At 36.7% G+C, this 20,330-nt stretch overlaps 1 long non-coding RNA gene across 9 annotated transcripts in view; it reads left to right on the plus strand.

The window, feature by feature from the left end:
• The window catches only part of LOC147572492 (uncharacterized), a 165,512-nt gene that overhangs the window by 63,300 nt on the left and 81,882 nt on the right, over positions 1 to 20,330 (plus strand). For 8 of the 9 annotated variants that reach the window (XR_015246101.1, XR_015246104.1, XR_015246096.1 and 5 more), the window contains one exon: positions 345 to 494. This is a non-coding gene — a long non-coding RNA (uncharacterized LOC147572492). Of the gene's footprint in view, positions 1 to 344; positions 495 to 13,217; positions 16,213 to 20,330 lie in introns of those variants that run through there. The other variant, XR_015246098.1, reaches the window with a different exon arrangement.

The following is a 20,330-nucleotide window of genomic DNA, read 5'->3' on the forward strand; positions in this document are numbered from 1 at the left end:
TTTAGTAAATATAACATGAAATTTACATTCAAATAAATACTGTATTCACTGAAAAAGAATTCTGATGTTGCTGCCTTTACTTAAAATGTCTTAAAATCTTCTTTATAGAAATGACCTTTAGAGGTTTTAGCAAATTCTTTTGCATATTCTCAATAGTGACAATTTTTTTTTTTTATCATTTCTTGGTGAGTTTGATTTTTGTAACTAGCCAAGAGTTATTTGTTGTGAACTATGGTAAATAAAGTGGCTGATAATGTTAGGTATTATAGTTTTGCAGAAGGAAATAAAACTGAATGTGATGATAAATAATGAGGTTTTTGTTTTGTTTTGTTTCGTGGCTCAAGCTGACTTCCTCAGATCTTCCTCGTCTCATCTACATAGCTGAAGAAGGAATGGTTGTGTGAATATCAATATGGTATTGATAAATGCCTGAAAAGCCTCTGACAATGTGTTTTCCAACCAGAAGGTTTGAACTTGAAACTCTCTCCCAAAAAGTGAGTAAAACCTCTTTTCTCTCCAAGAGACTTTACTGTAACTACTACCATGAGACATTTTGTGAAAAGGGGGATAATGTTTTTTCCCTCACTTTTATATTTTCCACATCTCGTATTCTGCATGGGACATAGTGGTGTATTCAGTAAATATTTGTTGAATTAACAAAATGTAAACATGTTAACTTTTCTCTCCAATAAGCATTAGCACTACTGTTGGTGAAAGCAGTATTAACAAGATAACTTTTAGATAATTATAAATTGTAAATGACATGTGACTAAGTTTCTACTGTCAAATATAGATTATTTTTGCTTATATTAATATATTTTAAAAGATAATAAAAGTTGTCTCATAGTGGTCACCTAAGTAAGATATTTAGATTTTGTTATGATCTAGTGATATAGGGCAAGTATTCATAGGAACTATGATTTCTAACAATACTCTTGTTTCTCTACTGAGTAAGCAGGATGATCCTGCCAAAAGTTAGTTAGAACTGGTCATTCTTGACATGGTATATATACACAATGGAATATTACCCAGCCAAAAAAAAAAAAAATGAAATTTTGCCATTTGCAACAATGTGGATAGAGCAAGAGTCTATTATGTTAAGTGAAATAAGTCAGTCAGAGAAAGACAAATACCATACGTGGAAATTAAGAAACACAAATCAGATGAACATATGGGAGTGGGGAAAAAAGAGAGAGAGAGAGAAACAAGCCATAAGAGACTCTAAAAGATAGAGAACAAATTGGGGTACCTGAATGGCTCAGTCAGTTAAACGTCTGACTTTTGATTTCTGCTCTGGGCATGATCTTGCGGTTTGTGGGTAGGTGGGATCAAGTCCTGTGTGAGGATCCACACTGAGCGTGGAGCCTGCTTAAGATTCTCTCTCTTTTTCAGTCTCTCAAAATAAATAAATAAATAAACAACAGCACAACAACAAAGAGAACAAACTGAGGGTAGATGGAGGGAGATGGTTGGGGGGGGTGGGCTAGATGGTTAATGGGTATTAGGGAGGGCACTTGTTATGATGAAGACTGGTGTTGTATATAAATGATGATACACTGAATTCTACTCCTGAAACCAATATTGCACTGTGTGTTAACCAACTCAAATTTAAATAAGAATTTGAAAAGAAAAGAAAAAAAAAGGAACCGGTCATTCTTTGCCCCAAAGCCTCTACTGGCTCCACATATGCTAAGATGGGCTCCCTTCTAGGAGCCTTGGCCTGGCATTTCCCATTGCCCACATCCACTTTTGCAGATATCAGCACAACCAGGTTGTTTATTGTCTGCCAGTTTTAACTATAAACTATGGATTCTGGAAAATAGTTTTTCTAATTGTCTTATTGATCTTATGAGTTTTTCAGGAAAAATTAGGCTCAATATTGCAGTAAAATTATTTGAAACAAAATTAAGGTAAATAAAAAAGCAAAAACTCAGAAATGGTATTAACAGGTAGATAATTCTATTAGAAGTCATCATAGGTAGATTGAAAAGCCTGTCTTCACTGTAGGATTTTACCTCTTTTCAAGTAAAGGAAAGTAGTTGCAGAAACATGATTTTCTAATCTATTTAGTGTTGGTTGATTATTGAACATCTTGGCTTCTAAGTATGCTAATATTATGAAGTGACAGATTAATGGTCCTTCAATTTTATTGCCACATCTCTTTACCTTGTTATCAACTAGGTTTGTATTCTATTTCATATTCCTACAGCCACATTTGACTAATAAAGTGTCTTCTAATAGTGATGATTTGGTGTTATTTTAAGGCTGGTATACTTAGCCCAGAAGTAAATAAAAGAACATTGCCATTTTAGGAGATATACCTGAAAAACGAGAAATACAGAGATGTTTGTCAAAGGACAAATATTTAGTAGAACGAAAATTTTTATTTTCTCATTGCATCTGGGAGTATTAAAGAATATATTAGAGGATATATTGTAGAGACTATATCTTGCCTGTTTTTAACGGAAATATAATCTTGAAAATGAAAATACTGGTATATACCCTTAAGTGTAAATTTTACTTTAAGAAGATACATGATGTTAGTTAAGTGGGATATTATTAGAGTTTTATAAACTCTTTTGTTATCATTCCATTTCCATCAAGTTATGCAAAGTGTTTCTATTATAATGATCAAAATCTGATTCTGATTTTTTTTAATCCATGTCTCTTATTTGGATTATCTATGGGAAACCTGTTCCCAAGAGGGGATGTGTTGCAATGAAGTTTTATAAGGGAATATTTAGTGCTGGAAATTGGAATAGGAGTTGTATCACCACCCTTTAATTTTTGAGCATAAAGATCATTTTCAGTAACTTTGTTTTGAGAGTTAAACTGTATTTTGTATTTTAGGTAGACTGGTGATTTGTTGCTGGTGTTTTATCAGGAGTGAGATTTGTAGAGGATTAGTAAGGTTAGAGGAGTTTTATTTTTTAATTCATTGCATAGAATACATAGCACTGAGATAAAAGGTGGTTTGCAACTGCACTTTGGAAGACAATAGTCATTTATTAGGCTTTTTTTTTTATTTGAACTTTTTTGTTATAACATTATTGCCACAAATCAAATAGGAAATCTCACAGTAAAGCTTTCTTTGTTATAGTCTTCAGAATATTACTCTTCTATTTTAAGCTTATACTAAAAATGTGATTTCAGAGTCCCAATATTCCAATACTTGACTATATCGTTCTTTCTGAGGTAGATAAAATGTTAGGATCAGATTTGTATCAGCTTCCATGTTATTAGTTTTCCTCTCACTTTCTTCTTTGGCTTTGGAAAAACAGCTGCCAAAGTTGGTTTGAGACCTTTTATGACTTCTCTCACTCAACAGATTCAACTATTTTAGTGTTGACCTTTGTCCTTCTCTCAGGGATAGAGATAACTTGATACCACTAGTCACGGAGAAGGAAATTGAACATCAAGGATCAAGAGAAGTAAACTAGAGAGAAGCAATATCAGTGTCTTTTAAGGCAAAAAAGAATGGAAATTCCCTCTGGGTATTTTCACATAGAATCAGGTTATAGAAGCAGATAAAAATATTTTATTATTTTCGTAGTTGTTTTTTTTTTTTTTTTTTTTTGTCTAGAAGCATTAAAGGAGCTGAAGAGATGGATAGTCATAAAGTCTTACTTGAAAAAAAGAACTCTGATAATCTTGTTAGGCTGAATTTAGATTCTTACCAAATGTCTTTTTTCATTTTACCTCTTCTACTTGTGAATGTATTTCTAATTTCTTTCTGAATTTTGAGCATCTGTGTTTCACCTGAAAGCCCATGCCAGATAACTGAACAGATTGCTGGTTCTTTTATGGCCAAAACATTAATCCTTCTTCCACCGCCCCCTCGCCAATATATATGCCAATAATTAACGTATATTCACATAAAAGGAACATAATTATAATAAAATCATCGCATCCCATGTGTTACCACTGAGATTTATTTTTACATGACATTTATCACTATCTGGTATGTTCTTGTTTATTTGTTTGCTTATTGTTTATGTTTTCCCATTAGATGGTAACTTTTATGAGAGGGAACATTCATTTTATAAACCTATATTCCTGTTACCTAGAGAGTGACAGACACACAGCAGATGTTAAATGTTGGTTGAATAAATGGATAAATGAATCACCCAACGCAGATATCGTCCATAGTGAAAGAGTGCCCTATCTTGACTTTGCAGAAAATTCTGACCACTGTTTGGAGATACTGAATGTCCAACTGCCTACTTGACTTTTCCACTTGGCTGACAGGAATCTGACATTTAGCATGTCCACAATATACCTCCTAATTTCGCAAACCAAATCCATTCTAAGTCAAATCCATGTTTTAATTATCTCAAGTAAATGGCTACTTGATTTCTTTTTCCTTCCCTCTCTGTATACAATCTGTCAGTAAGTTCAGACAGCTATACCTTCAAAAATTTTTTTTCAAATCTGTCTACTTTTCTTCACCTTTCCATTTTTCATGTGGACAAGCTACGACTGTCTTTCATGTGGACATCTGCAGTGGCCTCTAAATGGTTTCTCTGAATGCCCCTCTATCATCTGTTCTCCACAGTACCAAAAGTGGTATTTAAAATTCCTAAACCACTTCAGAATGCTTTCCCTCTACTATTAGAATAAATTCTGAACTCTTTATTGTGGTTTTAAGAACCTCTGTACTCTAAGTTCCTCCTCTTCCTCTGCCTGACCTTGTTCTACATTTCTCACTACCCTCCAGCCACAATGATGTTCTTCCTGTTCATCAACCAGGCTGTGGTCACTCCTGAACTTAGGGCCTGTTGAACTTACCATACCCTCTGTGTACATACAATGTTTTGCTCCCAATCTTGTCATTTCTAGCTCATTTTGTCATTCAAATGTCAGCTCCAGTCTACAAAAGTGGCCCAAATCATGTTCCATCACATTCCCTGATTTATTTTCTTTATAGAACTTAAACTACATAAAGTGATTATGAACTTTCCTTCTGGAACAGAAACTCCATGAGAGCCGAGAACAAGGACTTTGTCTTTCTTATTCCATATTATATCCCAGGGTCTAGAACAGTGCTTGACATATAGTGTGCAGGTTCTCAGTAAACTACAATGTGTGGATATACATATGAACTTGCAGAGCACAAGACTTAGAAAGCTGAAATATCCTTACCCCTCTTTCCTTAGATATGGTAAAGTTTCAGACTTGCTAAAACTACCAACTGACACAGAGATAAGGTAGGAAGCAAAAGACAAATAGGTTTGTGAGCTCTAAGCTTATTGGGAGAAAGGCAGAGATAGGGAAAAGCCTGTGTGTTCAAGAGACCAGAGAAGTCAAGTGCCAGTGTGAGTGGTTCTGTTATTAGTATGAACGTGCAAGTCTCCATATTACTGTGCCTTCCTGCCAGCTGCCATTTCTCTGACACATTAGGGTGTCATCTTGAACAGGCTACTTTCTGTAAATCTTACTTAAGCAACAGTGCTCTTTCTCTAAAAGAGGGAAAATTTCAATTAAGTTTTAGAAAGTAAGGTTATCTTGGAGATGTAAGTAATATGTTAACATTGTACTCATCTCTAAAAAGCTAAGTACATTAACTTGGAATGTGCTGAGCTGGTGGTAAATTGATATCCAGCCTGTAGCTGCCAGAGGATTTTTGTCTTGTTTCTTTTGCACAGGAGAGAAAATGCAAGGGAGCCCGGGTCAATTAATTGCCTGCTGGGGTACTGCCCTATCTGTTTCGGGCAGGGAAAACTGGAGAGGGCTGACTGGTTTATTCTCTAAGTAGCTTCTTGCCGAGGGAGCTCAGTTTCAAAATCCTAGAAACCATATGTGTTAGTTTAATCAGAGTTTGGCCCTGAGGAGAATTAAAACGAAAGGAAATTCCACAATTAGAAGGTGTGGAAGTGGAAAGCCGACTAAATCAAGCCCTTAGAGAGGCAGTGTGGGTTGGTGAGATTACATTCTTAGGGCGTATAATAGGCCAAGGTTTTAATTTCCAGATTCTTTCACTTAAGAGCTTCTGTGTCTGAATTCTAGTGGAATGGAGGCCTTTCCAGTCTTTTCTCCCCTCCATTATAAGGGCCTCACCTTTGTAGTTCTTACCTACAAATGAAAAGGGGGAAAGCCCCAAGTTTACAAGAGGTCTCAATAGAGGTTTGTAGCAAAATCCTGAACAAAAAGCCTGACTTTGAAATGGGCTTTGTTCTCCTTCTTTCCCAGGACTTATTTCCTATTCTGTCAGGTTGGTTGGCTTTTTACTAAAAAATCAGAATAATGAAGAGAAGAAGGCTTCATGGAAGATCATAGGAGCCACTGTTTGTATTTATTTGGGACCCCTGAGGGAAACCTCTGCTAAAATAACTTGGTTATGAGTTATGAATTATGCATCGTTAATTAACACTGACACGTATCTGTGCACAGGGAAGTGGCCCAATCAGATGGAATGGGACAGGGACCAAGCCTGGCTGCATTCCCAGTAAGGATGGAAAGATTGAAACTGAGTTTAGAAGTTTTGAGGGATAAATGGATGTCTAGTCTTAAACCCAGTACTAACATAAAAAAGTTCTATTTTAAATTTTTTGAGGACTCTTTATATTGTTTTCCATAGAAGCTACACCAGTTTACATTCTCATCAACGGTGTATGGAAGTGCTCTTTTCTCCACATCTTTGCCAGCACTTTTTATCTTTTGTCTTTTTCATAAAAGTGACTCAAGCAGGTGTGAGGTGATATCTCATTGTGGTTTTGATTTGCATTTCCCTGATGGTAAGTGATGCTGAGCACCTTTTCATGTGTCTGTTGGTCATTTGTATGCCTTCTTTTGAGAAATGTCTGTTTGGATACTTTGCCCATTTTTCAATCAGGTTATTTGTTTTTCTGTTATGGAGTCTGAATTCCTTATATATTTTGATACCAAACCCTTACCAGATATGTGGTTTGCAAATATTTTCTCCCATTCTAAGGTTGCTTTTTCACTCTATTTATTGTTTCTTTTGCTAAGTAGAAGTATTTAGTTTGATGTGATCCTATTTGCCTGTTTTTGCTTTTGTTGCCCATTCTTTTGATGGTATAGCCAAGACCAATGTCAAGTTTGGGCTGTACATTTAGAGGTTTTTTTCCATTTCTTTTTTTTTTTTTTTTTTACATTTAAGTTTTGAATCCATTTTGAGTTGATTTTTGTATATGTGTAAGGGTCCAATTTCATTATTCTGCCTGTGGTTATCCAGTTTTCCCAACACCATTGATAGGACTATCTTTTCCCTATTGTTTGTTCTTGGCACCCTTATCAAAGTTCAGTTGACCCTAAATGGTTGAATTCATTTGTAGTTTTCTTATTCTGTTGTATTGGTCTATATGTCTGTTTTTATGCCAGGACCACACTGTTTTTATCCTACTTCTGAATATATAGTCAAAAGGAAATGAAAATCAGGATCTTGAAGTGATATCTACACTCCTGGGTTCACTGCAGCATTATTCACAATAGCCAAGATATGGAAACAACCTAAATGTCTGTCAAGCTAATAAATGGGTAAAGAAAATGGCATATTTATATATGCATATACATATACACCATGTATTAGCTTTTGGAATATTAGTTTTTGTTAATAGTTAATTGTGGACACTTCATAGTACATACATACATTAAGACATCAAATTGTATACCTTAAATATATACAACTTTGAATTGTCATCTATACCTGATTAAAGCTGGGGGGAAGAAACAACTAAAAAAAAAAAAAAGAAAAGAAAAAAAGAAACCCAGCATTAACGTTAATGTGGGAGGAGCATATAATAAAAAAAAAAAGAAGAACAGCACAAAGACAATATCCCGCTAATAAGCAAGTAGTAGAGGTCTAGAAATGCTTTTTTTTATGATTTACATATACATTGGTTACCTCTACGTTCCTCAGGACCTTTATTGCAGTGTTCCTTTCCTCTAACACTCCTTCCCCCCCTTCCCCAAATCTGTGAATAGCTATTCAATTCAATTCAATTCAATTCAATTCAATTCAATTTTGAGCCTATGATTTGCTATGTACTAGGGAGAAAGTGATGAACAAACTAATCTGTACTTCAAGGTATTTAAATATCTAGGTAAATAAATATACATGTACACAAATTTAATTTTATATAGTATTTTACATATAATAATATAAGTATGTTCAAGGCGCACAGATAAGCACTGATGCAAAAAAAAATGTTTAAGCCCATGTGAGGTGTTTGAGGTGTTAAGAATGAGATGTTTAAATATATTTAGAAAGAGGACTGTGGAGGTGCTAACCAGCTGATTGATCACTGTATTACTGTGGGTATGATTTTCTTTTTCAGAGGGTAGAAAGACTATTTTAGTCTAGCTCTGTTTTATTCATTTCTTAGATCTAGACTTCTTAATAGAAAATTTGAAATCAGTGATAATGTTATATTTATGTAACTCCAGTATAATTAATTAGAACATGAACTTTTAAATAAGAATGTCAGTGACATAAAACAGGTTCTTTTTGACACAATAAAGAAAAATGATAGTCTATTGGTTTTTTTGCATGGTTTGTCAGGTTTAATTCTTGTTTGTACTTAGATCTTTTTTTTTTAAAGCTAGAATCAGAATGTGTTTTAGAAAAAAATGCACCAATGTATGATAAAACTCATTTTATAAATGGACTTAAACCAGGACTCGGCTTAGATTAGTTTGTTCAAGCTAAGCTCCTTTGAATTCTAACTTCCGTGCAACACTTTGGCTGCTGCATAAGCAGGGATTTATCTGAGACTGGTGCAATAAACTAAAATGGTTATTAGATTATCTTAAATTGAAACGATATGATAATCCATGTTGAAATTAGAGGAATTTGGAGTTCCTCTTTTTCCCTTTACTCAGTAACGACTTCATTTTAAATTATGTTATTCAAAGGCTACTGGAGCTTTTATAAATTATTCATTTGCAAAGATCTAGCTATTTCAAGCCACATCCCCTGAAACAGAAGGGGTTGGGTAAGATGGTTTCATTTTGCCGAAGCATTCATAAATATCCCTTTGCCATACTTCCGAAACAAATTTGGATGTCTGTTAGCTTACAGGACACTTATATGCCACTACCAGGTTATCTCATCTAATAGTTCCCCTTTCTAGAACAACCTGAGAGTGAGCTTTTTCTCATTCTGATTATGTCACTAACTTCTAAACTGAGAGAAAAATTAACTGTATCTCTGGGAATTTCAGCAATTCTTGCATCTTCCTAGGCAAGCCAGCCTTTTCCTTAACATTTGTGATCTGTCTTGTAGGAGAAGCAAGAGCTGTTTTCTTTTTGTGTTTTCCTATTTATGTATATTTCAATAGTAATATACTTAATCTCTGAGATCCTCTTGTTTGTGTATTTTTGTTACAGTTAAGATGACTATATTAATTAGGAATCTTTTCTTTTTTAAAGATTTCATTTTTAAGTAATCTCTATGCCTAACATGGGGTTCCAATTGACAACCCTGAGAGCAAGAGTCATGTACTCCATTGACTGAGCCAGTCAGGCACCGCAGGAATATTTCTTCTTTTTCCTTTTTCTTTTTCTTTTTCTTTTTCTTTTTCTTTTTCTTTTTCTTTTTCTCTTTCTTTCTTTCTTTCTGGTTTTTTTTTTTTTTTTTTTTTTTTTTTTTTCTGTAGCCCAGGATTATTTCTAAGCAAGGTATTTTCTGGGTAGATTTCTGTTAGTCTGAATCAACCCTCTCCATTATTGGACACAGATGCACCTGGTAATCAATCATCTATAATTATGCTTTGGAAAAACCTCATATGCAGACATACTCAACTTGTCATAGATATAATTTATAAGTAATTCTACAAAATTTATATTCTGTAATCTCTTTGAAAGATTTACTCAGTGACTGAAAAGATTGCTTCTCTTCCTGATAACCAGTATTATTTAGTAAAAATGGTGCTATTTAGTATAATATTATCAAACTTTGTTAGGTTTCGAGTTCTGAGTCATTTATCCTTTTCCTATCCTTCCCCTTCAGTGCAGAAAGTCCCTTGCGTGACCTTGTGGTGAGACTTGGAGACAGGTGGGGGTGGAGAATCAGAACCTAGAATTGCATTTCCCTAAGAATGGCCTGAGAGCAGCCTAAACGGAAGAGGTAGCAGATTCAAAAGGTCATGGGAATGAAGCCAGAAAGCCTCAAGTAAGGAGGAATGAGTCAGTGATAAGTAAAAGCAACAAATGCAGATCGACTCATTGTGTAAGAAATTTGATCATGAAGTTGAGGAGATCAAAGAATGGATTGGAATGAGGAAAGTTTCTTTAAAGGTAGAATAGATTTGAGCATATTTACCTAGAAGAAGAGCCAGTGCAAATGGAGAGACTGTTAAAAATTCTTGGAGGAAGATAGAAGGAAAAAGTTCAGGAGCTCATGTGGAGGGGTTAGCAATTGCAAGGAAGCAGAATACCTGTTGAGAGAGTAAAATAAGGGGAGAAAGAATTATGGAGATACAGAATGTGATGGTTAATTTTATGTGTCAACTTGGTCAGGCTATGATACACAATTGTTTGGTCAAAAAACAGTCTGGGCTTTGCTGTGAAGGTATTCTTTTAGATGCGATTAACATTTAAATGTAGTGGACTTTGGGCAAAACAGATTGTTTTCCATAAAGTGGGTAGGCCTCATCTAATCAGTTGCAGGCCCTAAGAGCAAAGTCTGAGGTTCCTGTGAAAAAAGGAATTCTGCCTACTGATGGCTTTTGGACTTGAGCTGCAATATCAACTCTTCCCGTAGTCTCCAGCCTAATACATTTGCCAGTCCCACATTTGTGTGAACGAATTCCTTAAAATAAATCTCTGTTTCTGCATATATGTTGGTTCACAATCTTAGGAATCTTCTGGGTGAAATATGAAACTGGCTCCTGTCTGTACATGGAGGACAAGGAGAGACCTAAGAAAGAGACCACTCCAGATTGGTAGGTAGCAGTCTTATTAGGCAAGGGGACTTAGATATGAGGTTTATCTTGGTAGGCCATGACAAGTCGATTTCACCTACCTGCCAGAATCATAAGAATCTATACAGAAAGCTTAGAAGGTTCAGTCACGTATTAAGTCCATATAGTCTTAATAACACATACTCTCTCAAGGCTGCATCCTTGAAGCGGCTCCTAGTGCAGGAATAGTGAGTGGAAGGTACATTCCAAGAATGAGGGGAGTATTTAAGGAGACTTGGATTGCTCAGGTTCAGCTTGAGGGTCAAGCAGCAGTCATGTCCTTTCAGTGACCTTCAACAATGTATATATATCCTGCTGGTTCTGTTTCTCTGAAGAACCCTGACCAATACATAGATTCAGGAAGAAGTGGAAAGGTTTTGAAGATGCTCAGGTTAGTGATGTCAATATTTTTGGTAAGATGGGGACATATGTAATGGAAATGAGGCGGAGGCTTGAAAGTAGAAGAGTTTTCAAAGAAGTTTTAGGTGGGTATATGAAACTATGAATTCTTCCACAGCAGGAAGCTTATCTTATTCATTTTGTATCCTAAAATCATAGCACAATAGTTGGCATTATGAAAGTGCTCAACAAATGCCTGTTGTTTGTCAAATAAGCTGAAGAAAAAGATGATGAAGGGCTCAGCTAAGATTTGCTGCTACAAACTCATGATGAATAAATTGTGACCGCTTTGTAATTTTTTATAATAACATTAGTTCTCTGGAAGTTTCATCAGAAAAAGTGAACTATGGGAATCAGCACATGGAGACCTACTGAGGGTCAAGAGATCAAGGACAACCAGTATGGCAGTAAATAAACTATGTATTGTGAAAATGGCACAATGAGAACCAGGCTGGGTAAAAAAGTAAAAGAAGACATATTGGGATGATTGGTCTGAGAACTGGAAGGAACCAAAGGATTAAATGCCTTAATGGAGATAGGGAGGATGTTTAATGGGAGAAGTAATCTAGAGAGATGGGAAGAAAGGGAGTATTTGTCTATCAGCTTCATAATTTTCAGGATCATTGTGGTCAGACAGTTTCAAGTGGGCAAAGTAGGGGTAACATAAAGACTGGTATTATTGAGGGGTGCCTGGGTGGCTCAGTCATCTAACTCTTGATATCGGCTCAGGTCATGATCTCATGATTATGAGATCAAGCCCTGTGTCAGTCTCCATGCTGAGCATGTAGACTGCTTGGGATTCTGTCTCTCCCTCTCTCTTTCTCTCTGCCCCTCTGCCACTTGCATGTGTGCTTTCTCTCTCTCTCAAAATAAATAAATAAACAAGCCTAAAAAAGAAGATTGGAATTCTTCAAAGAATATACTGTTATTTTGCTATTTATACATATTGGAATTCCTTAATGTATAATATATACTTTATTATTGCTATTTTAATTTTGCTATTTATACATATTTTAATTACTTAGTATATAATTTAAGAAGGTTCTGACAAACAAAAAATATAGTCAGTAATTGCATAGCATTACCTACTTTGATTATGAAACATTATCTAGAGTAACAAAATACTTCATTAAGTGTGGGATCTTTCTAGACTCCAGTCAGGGTGTTGAGTATTAAGAGCACTGAACTTGGAATTAGAAGACCTTGGAATGAGGCTTTTCCATTTGCTAGATGAGTGAACTTGGGCAATTCATGTAATCTCATTAAGTTTTTATTTTACCAAAGATGAATGATAATGGTTAGGATTATTGTAAAAATTTGATGAAATATATAGGAGCCCCTTTCAACTGTGAAGTTTAAATATTTGTAACAAATATTAATTAAACACGATATTTTCCTTCAAGGAACATTTTACTTGAAAAAGATGCTTAAGGGTTCATTTTTAGTATGACAATGGCATAATGAGGTTAAAACATCTTAATTATGTTTACTAATTTTATTATATTTAGCAATTACAAATATTTGAGAGATAATTATATATAGTTTAATCTAATGTAAACCAAAACCAAAACACAGATTTAAAAAGCCCCTGAATGTACTTTAAGTGTTGTGATTTCCCTTGTTTTTGGAAGAATAACTCTTATGGTTCTTCCTGCTAACAGCAGTGATGGAGTAGATTTGTGTGTGTGTGTGTTTAATTAACTTTCAATAAAATAAAATCCTAGACATGGAAGAGTAACTATAAATTGTATATACTCTGAATACAGCTAAAGTTAACCAAAAGGATTCATTTCATGTTAGACTGTAAGCCAGAAATAATGGAAAAGTAAGTGCAATATACAAGTGGAAAATAATACACTTAAAAATTTTTTTTAATGTTTTATTTATTTTTTTAAGACAGAGAGAGAGCATGAGTGGGGATGGGGCAGAGAGAGAGGGAGACACAGAATCTGAAGCAGGCTCCAGGATCTGAGCTGTCAGCACAGAGCCTGTTGCGGGGCTCGAACTCCTGAACTGTGAGGTCATGACCTGAGCTGAAGTCGGACACTCAACCGACTGAGCCATCCAGGTGCCCCGGAAAATAATACACTTTATATAATATCATTTCACTAAATGTTAATTTAATTTTTTATAGTTAATGTTGTAAATTCAGAGATTCAGTCTCCTAATAGAATTCCTAGGCAGATGTTAAATATCTACCCCTAATTAACAAATCTTAACTTGAATGTTAAGCCCCTGTGTAATCAACATGATATTTAGTATTAAATATTTGAACAGTTAACAATCATAATTTTCTGCACCTGAGGTGACACTTAATGTATTGTACAAGACCTGTCATGACACTGTGCAACAGGAAATCCTTTTCACTTTAGAATCTGTGGAAGAAGGAATTCTTTCCATTAACATAGCTTCAAATGATCCCCGATGCTCCGGCCCACATTATCCAAGAGAACAGAACCCAGGTCTTGGCAGGAATCAAGAAAGAGAGCACATGCGCAGAAAACATTCAGATTAGAAATAAAGAGAATTTGGAATTCTTGCAGCATTTCTGAGGGCATTAGGGTATAAACAGGTGTACTGCAACCAAAACTAAAGTGTGGGGGTTAAGTGAGGTAGGATCTTACTTCTCTCTCAGATAACAGAGAGTAAAGTATGCAGGTAGTCCAGGGAAGGTAGCATGACCTGATCAGTGAGACTATCCAACCAAATATGCTGGACGGTAGTGACTTTTTTTCAGTAGATTTAGGGCAGCTCCTTTAAGTGTCCCATTTCCCAGCCACCGAGGAGCGTGAAAGGGGAAATGAAAGGTGAGCCTCTCTTTTTGTGGATGTGACCCAGAGATTGCTCATACTGCTACCATTCACATCTCCTGTCTAGAATTTACAAGGTCACACTTAACTGCAAGAAAGGCTGGGTGACGTACTTTCTAGCTGGGAAAATTTATGCCCTATAATTGGTGGTGTCATCGTTTCCTCTTCTGTCTCCCACCACCGGCATGTAATCTGTAAGTGAGTCTGATAGTTTGACTTCCAAATGATTTCCATTATTTTCCATATTCCTAACAATACTCTACATCCCTTGCCTGGCCTACTGTGATAACCTAACTGGTTTGCTTGCTTCCACTCTTGCCTCATTAAGTCATTTCTCACAGAGTAGTCACTGAATTTTAAATATATAAACCAAAGCTCATCACTCTTCTTTTTAATCCCTTTGGTGTCTACTCATTTCTAGAGAGTAAAGTATAAACTCTCCATCATGACCCATAGGACCCAGCAATGTCCAGGCTCTAGTCTATCCAGCCCCGTGTACTATGCTTTTGCCTGGTCAGCATGTTCTGGCCACTCTGGCTTCTACCTTTTTCTAGAGCACATTCCCAGCCTCAGACCTTTAAACCCACTATTCCTTGTCTAAGAAATTTTTTTGCGAGGATCTCTGTGTGGCTGGCTTACCCTCATCTCTTGACATTCAGCACAAATGTCATCTCTTCTGAGAACCTTTCCTGACTGCTTTAAGCAGATATCTTGTTTCCAGTTACTCCTTATCAGCCACCTTGTTTATTCCCTTCATAGCACTTATTAAATAATATAACAAGCTTATTTGTTTACTTATAGATTAATCAATTGTCTCTTGATTAGAAAGTGATCCTTAAGAGGAAAGTCTGATTTTTACCTCTGATTCTTGACACTGGAACATAAATAGAGCTTAACAAATGTCTGTCGAATGAATGACTAAATGGAATTGGTGAATTTCATATGCTTCTTACAAATAGAATGAGGTTTTGAAGATTATGCCTGCCCATGTTGGGAAAATCAGGTACAAAGAACCTTATACAAATTTACCTCTATTAGTTTCATTTCTGACTTGGGTGTACTGCATGTTATACCTGAGCCATCAATTTATCAACCTCAGATGGTATTTGGAGTTTTAGCCATTTTCCTCTGTAGCAGGTTGAATGGTAGACCTCCAGAAGTTATGTTCATGTCTTAATACGTGGATCCTGGGAATGCTCAGTTACTTGAAAACGGGTTTTTGCAGATGTGGTTAAGGTTCTTGAGATGAGATCATCTTAGATTAGCTGAGTGGGCCCTAAATCCAATGACTAATGTCTGGTAAACATAGAAGGAGATTTGAAAAACTAGACAACATGATGGGAAAAGAGAGGCAGAGATTGGAGTTATGCAGCTATATGCCGAAGGATGCCTGAGCCACCAGAACCTGGAAGAAGCAAGGAAGGTTTCTCTTCCAGAGCCTTTGGGGTGATTGTGGCCATGCTGTCAACCTGATTCAGAGTTCTGGCTTCCAGAAGACAGAAGATTTCTGTTGTTTCAAGTCACCTGAATGATTTCTTAGTATAAGTATGACACAAATATTGCCTGGAACATCCTTATACTAAAAAATTATTTGTTATTTATATCAAATTCTAATTTAACTTGGAATTCAATTCAAAAATTGCATTTTTATTTGCTAAATCTGGCAATTTTACTCTAATCCCAAGAATTTGTGAAAAATGAAGAATTGGCTGGGAATGATATATAGATTCTGCCAAGTAAGAATTGGCATCAAAAAAAATTTTTTTAAGTCTATTAAGTAACTAAAAGAAAATGAAATTGGTATCATGGGAGTTTTAAATATGCTACAAAATCCTGAAATTTTGCCCAGAAAATTAACTAAGCAAAATGCTTGGAAATATAAAAGATTTCTGATGCTCTAAATCTGATCTAAAACTATCTCAGGAGTGGCTAATTTGTTTCTTATGATTATAAAAAGTAAGAACTAAATTCCATCTGATCCTGGCTTAATTTTTTTACATCTCAGGGGAATTAAGATTGAATTAATGACTGTCTCTTATTTCTACTACCAACAGTTTATTAGATTCAGCATGAAAATAGGTAGATTAGGGGCGCCTGGGTGGCTCAGTCGGTTGCGCGTCCAACTTCGGTTCAGGTCATGATCTCGCGGTCCGTGAGTTCGAGCCCCGCGTCAGGCTCTTTGCTGACAGCTCAGAGCCTGGAGCCTGCTTCAGATTCTGTGTCTCCCTCTCTCTCTGCCCCTCCCCTGTTCATGCTCTGTCTCTCTCTGTCTCAAAAATAAATAAACGTTAAAAAAATTAAAAAAAAAAAAGAAAGAAAATAGGTATATTAAAGCACAGAAATTAAAAAAAACTTAGACTGAAAATAGCCTTCAATGGTGCACATTGAGAGGTGGTCTTCCCTGGGGGTGTGCAGGTGTTTCCAGCAATGAGTGAGGAACTTCTACAAGACCATTATTTCTTGTGATGCCTCAGGAGCAACTAATACCACTCATGAGGCAAAATTCTGGTTTCCTCTGTTTAAATTTTGTATTCTTAATGTTTGTAGTCACTTCTTTTTTTCCCTTGTGAGTTTTTAAGCACAAATACCATGCAAGCTATTAAATAAGTAATTAAACCTATTTCAGGATCCGTGGAATAGGCAAATGGGGTGGGGGACAGCAGTGGGGGGAGAGAGAAAGAGAATAAGAACAGAGCACCGAAATGGCCCACATCTCAGTTTTATTTAATGAGAGACTAAGTGAACTGGGTGGATTTCATATGTCTCTTACATTTGCCCATGGTGAGAAAATTAGGTAAAAAGAACCTTATGTAAAGGTTTTCTTCTATCAGCTTTATTTCTGACTAAAGTGTGCTGAATGATATACCCAAGCAAAAGACAACTTCACCTCCTCTGTTACAATTGAACAATTAAGAGTCTTTAGGCAGGCGAGGATAGAGAGAGAGAGAAGGAAAACTGAGAAACACCAAATAGTGGATGATTCTTGGTGCTGCTGGAGGTCCCAGAGTCTCTAGGGAGGTCCTGGTGGGAGGCTGTGCTGGCTTCTAGAGGCTTCCGTGGTAGCATCTGGAACTAGGGCTGAGGTCACCGAGCTCTTAGAGTCCAGGCTGAGGACAAGGAGTGCATCCCCCTCACCAGACTGGGCTGCCTGGTTAAGACATGAAGATCAAGTCTGTGGAGGAGATTTGTCTCTTCTCCCTGCACATCAAGGAATTTGAGATCATTGACTTTTTCCTGGGGCATCCTTCTAGGATAAGGTTTTGAAGATTATGCCTGTTGTAAAAGCAGACCTGTGTTGGCCAGTGAACCAGGATAAAGGCATTTGTCACCAACAGGGATTACAATGGACATGTCGGTCTGGGTGTTAGGTGCTCCCAGGAGGTAGCTCTTCCACCCATAATGCCAACTCTTCATCATCCTGTATAGCAAGGCTACTGGGAGAACAAGATCAGCAAACCCCATACCATCCTTGCAAGGAGACCTGCCACTGTGGCTCTGTGCTGGCACCCTGCACCCCACCACCGAGAGGCACTATCATCATCGAGACCAGTGTGCTATACCCTGGCCAGGGGCTATACTACTGTCCTGTGCGACCTCACCAAGGCCACCTTTGATGCCATAGCCAAGACCTACAGCAAAAATAAATAGAAATTATATTTATATTTGAAAAATCTCCGAAAACTAGAACTGCCCTGTGAGTCAGTAGTTATACTTCTGGGTATGTATTTATTTGAAGAAAACAAAATATTCCCTTGAAAAGGTATCTACACCCCCATGTTCACTGCAGCATTATTTACAATAGCTAAGATATGGAAACAATCTAACTGTCCATACATGGATCAATGAGTAAAGAAAATACGGTATATGTTTATAATGGAATATTATTCAGCCCTAAAGAAATGAAATATCACCATTTGCAAAAACATGGATGGATCTAGAGGGTATAGTGCTAAATGAAAGAAGTCAGACAGAGAAAGACAAATACCACATGATCTCATTTATATGTGCAATTTAAACCATACCAAACCAAACCAAAGAAACACCAAGCTTAGAGATACAAAGAACAGATTGGTGGTTACCAGGGGTCAGGGGTGTGGTTGTGAAATGAGTAAAGGGAGTCTAAAGTTACAAACTTAGACAGTTTGTAAACAGTTATAAACTGGCTCAGTCAGAAGACCATGTGATTTTTGATCTTGGGGTCATGAGTGCAAGCCCCATAATGGGTGTAGAGATTACTTAAAAATAAATAAAAAACTAAAATAATTCATCAGGATATAATATACAGCATGGCAACTATAGTTAATACTGTATTGCATATTTGAAAGTTGATGAGAGAAGAAATCTTAAAAGTTCTCATTACAAGAAAAAATTCTGGGAGCAGCTGGGTGGCTCAGTGGGTTTAGTGTCTGGTTCCTGATTTTGGCACAGGTCATGACCTGAGGACTGTGGGATTGAGCCCCATACTGGGTTCTGTGCTGAGCATGGGGGCTGCTTAAAATTCTCTCTCTTTCTTCCTCTTCCCCCTCCCCCACTTGTGCTCTTTCTCTCTCTCTCTCTCAAATTAAAAAAAAAAAAATTAAATAAGAACTCTGTAACTATGTATGGTGAGAGATGTTAGCTAGATTTGTTGTGATGATCATTTTACAATATATACAAATATTGAATCATTGTTTTACACCCAAAACTAGTGTTTTATGTCAGTTGTACCTCAATTAAAGAGAAAGGAAGGGGGGAGGCCTGTATGTGTAGGGGGTAGGGTGGGGGTGGGAAAAGGTGCAGGGACTGTAGGTGAAGAAGGTAGAGACTTTGCAAAGAGGTTATCGCAGGAGAAAAGCCAAGAATTTTGTAATGACTTTTTTTGAAAAATTTTTAACGTTTATTTATTTTTGAGAGAGAGAGAGAGACAGAGTGTGAACAGGGCAGGGGCAGAGAGAGAGAGGGAGACACAGAATGTGAAGCAGGCTCCAGGCTCTGAGCTGTTAGCACAGAGCCCCACACAGAGCTCTAACTCATGAACTGTGATATGATGACCTGAGCCGAAGTCGGCTGCTTAACTGACCGAGCCACCCAGGCACCCCGGTAATGATTTTCTACCAAAGACAGAGCAATAGGGAGTTAATGATCATCGGTAAAGGAAGTTTCTGAAGGGTTTGGTGTTTATTCATTAACTTATTCCTCAATCATTTATTGACTACTCAGTATGTATGTCAGGAATTGTGTTAGATGTGGGGGGTTTCTCCAGAGAAAAAGTGTTAAGCTCCTGGCTTTCGAGAATGGACAGTATGGAGAGAGGAGAAAGATATGCTACAAAAAAAAAAAAAAATAAGTACAATACCAGTGAAGTGCTATCACAATGGAAATGTTTATAGGGTGTAGTGGACATACCAAAAAAATGGGCATAGAAGGGAGGGAGGAGGATGTGGGTATCAAAATCTTTACAGTGTTCGTGCCCAGGTTAAACTTCTGTGTTTTATTAGATTAATCTGTTCTCTGAGATTAGGCACATGTTTTAAAGGAGCTAGTGAAGATTCTGAGAATCATATTTATGAGAAGCTACCCTATATCAAGTGCTTCTTATGTGCAGGCGCTATATATTTACGTTAATCCTCACCATAACCTTAGGAAGTAGAGAGTCTTGTGTCCATTTTACAGGTGAGGACGTTTAGGATCAGAGATCTGTAAAAATTATCTGGGTTAGCACAGTGATGGAACGAAAAACGAACTTTTGATTGCCATGTTTTCCATTTTGCCTTGCTGGCCGTATATTAGAAGACACATATACCAATAGTTGCTTTGTTCTTCAGTGTGTCCTACTTAATGTACTGATGATTTCATAGTTAACTTTCAGCTGTTTTATTGGAGAGAAATCACTTTCCTTGATGAAAGCAAAACTTCACAGTCATCGATTTAAGCGGCTGTGCTTTCTGCTAGAGCCACATAGTCTATGTGACGTCCGAGGCCAGATTTCATCAAAAATCCCCAAACTAAAGTATAGTTATCAGAGAATGTGGTGTTTTGACTCACCAAATATAGATAAGGGTTTGTCTGTCTCTCTCTTTAAAAAAAAAAAAAAACTTTCGTATGCATTTTTCTGGGGATAGTGATTCTGAAGTTTTATGATATGTTACCCTGAAAAGTTTAAGAACCATCAGGGTGGAGTGTGATGAGAGGTCAGGATGGAACCTGAGACACCGCAGAA

Source organism: Puma concolor, chromosome E4 (assembly GCF_028749965.1).
Source record: "Puma concolor isolate L17-30 chromosome E4, mPumCon1.1.hap2, whole genome shotgun sequence".
NCBI classification, from domain to species: domain Eukaryota; kingdom Metazoa; phylum Chordata; class Mammalia; order Carnivora; family Felidae; genus Puma; species Puma concolor.